This window comes from Bufo gargarizans, chromosome 3 (assembly GCF_014858855.1).
Source record: "Bufo gargarizans isolate SCDJY-AF-19 chromosome 3, ASM1485885v1, whole genome shotgun sequence".
Classification (NCBI taxonomy): Eukaryota; Metazoa; Chordata; class Amphibia; order Anura; family Bufonidae; genus Bufo; species Bufo gargarizans.
Window position 1 is genome coordinate 345,263,435 of NC_058082.1, and position 8,424 is coordinate 345,271,858.

The window sequence follows — 8,424 nt, forward strand, 5'->3', positions numbered from 1 at the left end:
GACAGGCTGTGGTAATGGAGACGGCATACAAGTGCTGCTCTGCTGCTCATTAGCCACATCCCCACCTCTTCTCTGTACTTCATGTCTCCTCATGATCTCCATTCCAACAGAGAGTCAGCTGAAGATCTTATCTGTATTGAGGATCATAACTAGTGTTGAGCGAAACGAGCTTCAGATCTAAGATCTAAAGTCGATTCGTTCAAAACTTTGTGTAAATGCTGTATTGATGTCCCCGCACAGTACTCCTCCACCGGTTGCTTGCCCTGACTCAGAGGCTGACTCTCAACATAAGCCGCCCTGTCCAGCTCATCATATAGCAGGCCTGGAGAAGAGAAAAAAAACGGTCAACAGAAAAAAACTTGGGGCAATTGGGCTCCAGAGAAAATGCCCATTCCTGAGGGTCCTCCTGAAAGCATATAATAATGCCCACCCTCTGAACTTCCAACCCCGATGAGTGAGGTCTAAGACGAAAGTATAATTTACAGCTTAACTTAAAAGGTGGTAAAAAATTTTAGGGCACCCAGAGAACTCAGGGAGCTGTACAGGTAAGTTCCGGACCGACGGGGGTGGAAATCCTGCTGCTGAACCCTCTCTGCCAAGTTCAGGAATAGCTGAGCAATACCCTCCATTTGGGATGCTATTGCTGCCTACTTTGCCTGCCTACTTGCAGTGCAAGCCCTAAGTGGCAAGTCCACAACTTGGCGACGTTCCCTCATCTGCTAGGTGCAGCACAGGCAGACACAGAGACACACAACACAGAAAATATGGTCTTACAGGAATGGGTCAGAACTGGGTGGACAGCACAGTACAAAATCACTAGATAGAGGCTAGTCAGAAAAGCCAAGCCAAAGTCAGAACCAAACAGGAATCACAGTACCAAATCATGAAACGGAGAGAGGTGAAAAGCAAGCCAAGGTCAATATAACAAGCAATCCAAATGCACAAACGCAGCTGGGAGCACCTCAAGGGAGTGAAGCCTATAACTGCAGGAGTGTATTGCTGAGTCCCTGGATCAGAACCACATTGGACAAGAATACAAGTAGTCATGAAATAGGCAGGCTGAGCAGTCACTCTGCACAGATAATACCTATAACTCATTAATCTCCCCCAGCGAGCATGTGTAGCAGGGAGGACCGGAGTGAGTGCTCCGTTGCTACAGACACTCTCACGTCACCAGGGGGCGTGGCTTAGGTGGCATGTCACCATGGGCGTGGCTTAGACTGCACATTGTGGCAGGAGCAGCCCAACAGCACATCTCACTTATCGCCGCCGCGCCACAGCCCAAGGGCATGTTGCTGGAGCCCAGTCAGGTAAGTTAGTGACAGACATTCTAACTTATTGAATGCACCTGTATATACTGAGCAGCTGCAATTTCTTTGACCCATGATGGAACTGTGACCATAAGTACCTTTATTTATTTTTTAAACAAAAAGGTGGTAAATTTACTAAATTGGTGAAATGGTAAACTGGCTTTAATGTCCATAGCAAAAAATGTAATTCCCCCTTTCATTATATGAGCTCAATGTGAAATCGAAAGGATCAATCCAGGTGGTTGCTATGGGCAGGAGAGCACTGGCAATGAAGCAAAGTGAGGCAATTGCCTCAGGCGGCACCAGGTAGGGACAAGTGGAGGGCAGAGCAGAATGGCCATGGTGAATGAGCGCTTCCATTGTTGTGGAAGCTCTCATCTCTGCATATTTAACTGTAATGCTGTTCTCAGGGCAGCGCTACAATTGAATACTGCAACGGTTGTCAGGGTTCTCCTTGCCCCGCCGTTCCCTCTAATAGGCTACAGGCACTGGCACTAAAGCCTATCAGAGGCTAGTGTCATCATCATCACACTGCCTGAGCGGAGTTGCATACAGCTTAGGACACAGACTGGAAGCGGTCTGTGTCCTGCACAGCATTTCTGACAGCAGAATAGAGGTAAGTATTTGAGTATATTTTTTTTATTTGGCAGTATGCTGTTTGTCCACAATGGGTCATTATTTTGTAACTTGGGGAAGCACTATGGAGACACATTATAATGGGGAAATTCATTCTACTGGGGGCACTAAAAAGGGGTGATTTTTTTGTACTGTCACTGTCACGGATGGTGTAACAGAAAACAAGAAGTTACAAATAAGGATCCGTTTGGCTTGATCCGAAACTAAGGAACAAAAGGGTGACCCCTATTTAAGCCCTGAAACTCTCCCTGACTTCTCAGACCATGCAAAGATCTCTATGATAGAAAATTGAAACACCTGAACACCCTATAATAGTGAGGGGACACGACCACCGGCTCCCTACACTTAATACAGAGGGAGTCAGGGTCACCTAGGATCAAGCAAACAGGAAAACACAAATCAATGAACAGACTTATCTGTAGAAGCATTAGTTGTAGCATCCAGCATGTACACACTCCAGGAAGTTGTATAAACCACAAAGTGATGCAGTATGGGAGGGGATTTAAAGGGATGCAATCAGTGCAACTAGATGACAGCTGAGAGAGGGAAACGAGATGACAAAACGAAAGCAAAACAAAAGAACCTCAAGCAGGAGGTTCTGAAGAACGTCTGTCAGAGCTTCTCAGATGTCTGGTGGTGATAGGCACACGGTATAAGGAAGCATTTTGTGTACTGGAACACATTATAAGGGAGCATTTTTGTACTGGCACACATTATAAGGGGGTATTTTTTGTACAGGCACACATTATAGGGGGAGTTATTACGATTGGGGGGATTATAAAGGATTTTGTTACTACTGGGGAACTACGGAGAACATGGGGCAAAATGAGGTACATTATTACTATTGGGGGCATTGTTACCACACACTGTACTCTGGCAGAGAAATATTACTATTGGTGAGGCTTTTGGGAGGACTGTTACAGTGGGGGGCACCCTGGCACAGTATCAGCTTAGCACAATTATTTTTGGAGGACACTACAGTATGTTTACGGCACTATAGGTGTCAGGAAAGGTATTTGCTGGGTACAGTTATATTTTAGGGCCCTGTAATTATATTGAAGGGTGCACTATCGGTGTGGTACTAGTATTGTTTATGCAGTATAGTATTAGGGAGCACAGTGAACATAGTATTAGGGGTGGCAGGATGGGGTGTTCAGAAGGTGGGGAGGAGGATTGAAAAGTAGGAAACTAAGATGTCTGTGTGCCAAACTCTGCAGAGACAAGAGGTGTCTTAAAAAATTATCATGGTGGTCTGCTCTGAATGGAGATGATAAGGAAAAGAGAATCTACATCATTGGATGTAATAGGTATGTGGCACTGTATTACCCTGTATGTTTTGTAGCACTCTATGTAATGTTTTCCAAGTATGCCTTTAACACTAGGGCTGGAGGGAAGTGGAAAGGGTTGAGAATTCAGCATGGAGGGGGCGCTGTTTCAGCTTTCACCTCAAGCAGCAGAAAGGCCAGGTGCACCCCTGGCTATGGGCAACTAAGAAAGTTGTCTTTAGACGAATTTTGATATAAATCTCAACCACTGATACGTACAACTACTGTAGATCCTAGAGACACGGGGCATGTGTCAGCCACATCTCCTGTATGAAGCGTGGCTCTGATGAACCAAACTGACCTTATCCTAGTTATTTATGAAACACTCGGTTCCTATCTGATTGTGACTGTATTGTACTGTGCTTACATAAATAATATGAGCACAAATTACACATCACTGTGAAGCAGTTATTTATGGTCAGGGTGGTTGCAAACAGTACAGATGATGTGGCTGAAGTTATTCAAATCTTTTTCATTTATCACTTCACAGCACTGTTGACAGTCTAGCGAAGGATGTTGTGAAGGATGAAGGGGCTGAGGGGCATGAGGAGACTTTGTCTCTCCCCTTACCTTCTACTTGTGCTGGCAGAATGGCACATGAGGTGCCTTGGTCTCATAACCAGCATGTGAAGCATTGGAAATTGCCTTCTCTTGGATTACCACCACCAAGCCACTCCTGAACCACATCCCCTAAAGGCATCTTTAGACTGCTCAGGTAGATTACTGCTAACGAGTGTTGTTAGTCACAATCTGCCGGTGTGAAGGTGCCGCCAGTTACCCAATGAACAAGCTAAATGCAATAGAATTGTATGTGCGGACACCTAAATCATCGTTTGCTGGCTGCAGATCGTGTTTTCTAAGCAGCGCTCTGCTGCCAGAAAATATTGATTCTCTATGGGGATCGATCTTCCCATACTGTGGAGAAGATTGCTGCATGTAAATGTAGCGATCTCCTTCCCCGACGAGCAGGCCATTGTCGAGAAGGAATGCCACCTTCCCAACAATAGTCTGCTTAATTGAGCAGTGTAAAGGGGCCTTGAGTACTCCCCCACCCTTTATACACAGAACCGGGAAACATTTTACAGGCATGGACATTTAAAAGGATTTTTCGGGGTGGAGCCGAGCTGCTGAGCAAGATGGCTGCTTAGTCCTCAGCTCTCCCACCCACAGAGTAAGCACAGCGGCCCACAGCAATAAAAACCGTCACCTAGTGTCTCAAAGGGGGACACCTTCACGTCCTAAAACCGGAGGACACCACTCAGGGACCTTTCCTGCACCGAGCACCTACGGCATCAGCACTTCCACATTTTCGCCACAGCGGCCATCTTGGCCACACACTGCACGGCTGGCACAGTGCAGGGGCTGCAGAATCAGGCCAGTGGCGCTTTACTTCCCTTCTGCTGCAATATTAAGGGCTTCCTCGTAAATAAGAGGACTGTAAAAATGAATAGAGGGCCCAAATCTACAAAAAAAAGGGTGAAAGCATCTGCCCCAAGAAAATGAACGGACTTCTTTGAGTCAGCAGAACCATCTGGGCCAGAACACTGAGTCTGCGCCAGCTTCACCGCGCACCATGAGGCCCACTTTATTAAACAGTGTCCCTCCAGGTGATGATGAATTCCCATCTCTGACCCAAGTATTTCCCCCTCCCAATAAGGGAGTGAATGAAGACACAGGGAAAAGAAGGTCAGCACCTTCACCCTCTTCATCTAACAGCATAAGCCCGACCTATAAGAAGAGCTAAGTGAAAGATGATGAAGAAACAACCGCTACAGTATTACCACAATATGATATCTCTCAGTTTCCAGCATCTTCAGGTCGAGTAACAGTAGACACTTTAAAGGTTTGCTCATTCTATTGCAAAATGGAATTAATAAATCAGTTTCGGCCCTCATTCAGAGACTTCAAGCCAATGTAGCTGCCATAGGAGAATATATTAAATGGCTTAAGACCAAAGCTACAGATGCAGAAGATAGGTCCAGACATAACAACATTAAAATTAGGGGCATCTCAGAGGAGGTCTCTACTCCTGAGCTTATGGACTATCTTAAACGCCTCTTCCAAACATTAGTGCCCAATTTGACCCCTATGGACCTCACTCTGGACAGGGCGCATAGGATTCCTAAATCTAAAGCTGCTCCAGAAAAAGCTCCACAAGATACAATAGTGAGGGTACATTTTTACCACATTAAAGAGCTTATCCTATTTGAGGCTCATTTCCACCGCCTTACACTGCGATCTCCTTGTTCCCGGACTTAGCAGCAGCGACATTGCAAGCCCGTAGAGAATTCCTCCCAGTTACTAAGTTGCTCAGGGAAAGTAACATCAAATATCGGTGGGGATTCCCTATTAAACTTCTGATTTCACGGAACGGAACAACGACTGTCATCTCATCAGTGGCTGAGGGCATGAAATTGTTGGAGTCATGGAATCTTCAAGTTGAAAGATCGTCGCCCCCATCTATCTCACCGACGTCCGACATCTACAATCGAGGCCGACTGGACCACAGTTCCTATCAGACAAAAGCCGGGATGAAGACGGAATTCGTGGGGACCCAGATCCTGGGTCTGTGATAATACTAACACATCTTTGATTGTTTTAGGTTTCTACCAATCATCTCACTTTATATTCTGTGGGACTGACATTCCCCGCCCCCCCCCCCCCCCCCCCCCCCCCAAGATGCTTAGATTTAGCCTCAGTTTTACTCAGAGGCTGACCTTCTAATTTCTTTTTCCTAATTGGTACAGTTCACTATGCATTTCACTATTGGGAAGTAATGAAGGTTGGTGCAGCTGCTCGTGAGTGGATCATAGAGACGGCACAATATATACTCTCAATAAGGTAATTAATATTGCTTCTCTAAATGTGAAGTCCTTTCAAATGAAGCATGGTCTAGAAAGAAGCTAGAGATCTCCATTGTGAGATACTATTTCTGCAAGAAACTAATTTCCATAAAAATAAGTTCCCCAAACTTACAAATAAGAGGTTCCCTCATATCTTTATGGCATCTTGCCCGGTTAAATGTAAGAGAGAGATATTTTGACGTGTGGCGTTGTCAGCATGGTAATGATAGGGACTATGCCTTTTTCTCCTCCCCCATCATTCATACTCCAGGATTTACTTTTTTTCTAGTAAATAAGGTCTCTTTACTTCAGGTGATCAGACCATCACGTGGTCGGATCATGCCCCCATTACGGTCACACTATCAGAACAATTCTCATCTCCCCTTCCATCACAATGGCACTTGAACGATTCGATACTTTATCATCCAGACTATAGGGATAGATTAAAATCAGCCCTTGAATTATATTTCGATATTAATGCAACTCCCGACATAGATCCCCAGATTTTGTGGAATAGGATAGTACTGTTCTATTAGAGGCAAGCTGTTCCGTTCCGCAAAATACGGTAAGAAAACGCAACTTGGCAAACTAAATTTATGGCAGAGATTCATAGATGATTGTCTTTTAGTGTGGGAAGGAGAAAGACGAGGCTTGGAGTAGTTTATTGCTTAGCTTATTGATAATGATTGGAATTTGAATTTTACTAACGACATCAGTGACAGGGAGGTCAATTTTCTGGATTTTTTAAGATTTTTGTGGAGGAGGGCAAAATTAAGACCAAAACATATTCTTAAAAAAACTGATGTAAATGGCTATATTGATACCAGCAGTTGCCACTATGGCACTTGGCTTAAAAATATTCTCAGGGGGCCAGATCGGGAGGATTCGCCGTAACTGCACTGATGTTTCTACATTTAAGGAACAGAGCTTGGTGATTCAAGAAAGATTTATGGAGAAAGGATATACAAAAGAGGACTTATCTGCCTATAGTCAAGAGGTAGAAGAAGGTGAAAGAAGGGAGATGAGGGACGGGGGTAAAAAGAGTAAGGATTTTAGGTTTGCGTTTCTCACCTAGTATACTGCACATGCAGGATTAATAAAGAATGCTATTAGAAAAAATTGGACAGTGTTGAAAAATGATCTGGTTATAGGGAAAGAAATCCCAAACCACCCTGACTTTATTTTTAAAAAAAGCACCGAACCTTAAAAAATCATCTAGCGCACAGTGCTATCGCGATAAGTAATGGGAAGAAAGGACAGGACCTTTTTTCCTGGTGCGGTTTGTGTCCTCCATATAGGAATAGGAGTAGAGAGAACAAGCAGATGAGAACATCGACAAATTATTCAACTAAAAGGAATGCAGATTTTAAAATCAAAGGGCAACTCACGTGTGAGAGATCCGGTGTTGTCTACATGCTGGAGTGCCCGTGTTGCCTCCAGTATTTAGGACGCACTATGAGAAAACTGAAAGTCTGCATACAGGAGCATATAAGCAACATTCGAAAAGGTCTGGAGACCCACAGGGTCTTTATGCATTTTAAAAATGTCCATCAGAAGAATCCCAGAGGACTTATCTTTGCTGGAGTAGAGTTAATAAGAGGTGACTGGCGGGGAGAAGATGCAGTTAAAAAGATAGATAGTCGAGAAGTGAAGTGGATATATGAGCTTGATACAATTCAACCGCAAGGACTCAATGTGGAATTGGATTTGAAGCCGTGCCTGGTGGAGTAGCGGTGATTTGTACAAGGAGTTTTAGAAGTGGGGTGTGTCGCCGCTGACCGATCGGGGATGGTGGGTGTGTACCACATGAGGTGCTGCACATTGGAGAAGTGACTGGAGGAGATTTATGAATGGAGGGTCCGTGAATGAATTAATGGAGATGAGGGAATATATTATAATAGGAATTAGTGATGAAATTGGTAAGGTTGTGTATTTGATCTGTGGATGGGGAGATGATACTTTGCTGGGTATTTAATTTTATTAATACATTTTAAAAGTTTGTTATAGGCAAAATGGGGGAGGGGTATGAGGGTATTTAGAGAATTGTGGGAAAACTGTTGAACACGCCCCTGATGAAGCTTAGGGCTCTTTCACACCTGCGTTCTTTTCTTCCGGCATAGAGTTCCGTCGTCGGGGCTCTATGCCGGAAGAATCCTGATCAGGTTTATCCTCATGCATTCTGAATGGAGTGAAATCCGTTCAGGATGCATCAGGATGTCTTCAGTTCAGGACCGGAATGTTTTTTGGCCAGAGAAAATACCGCAGCATGCTGCGCTTTTTGCTCCGGCCAAAAATCCTGAACACTTGCCG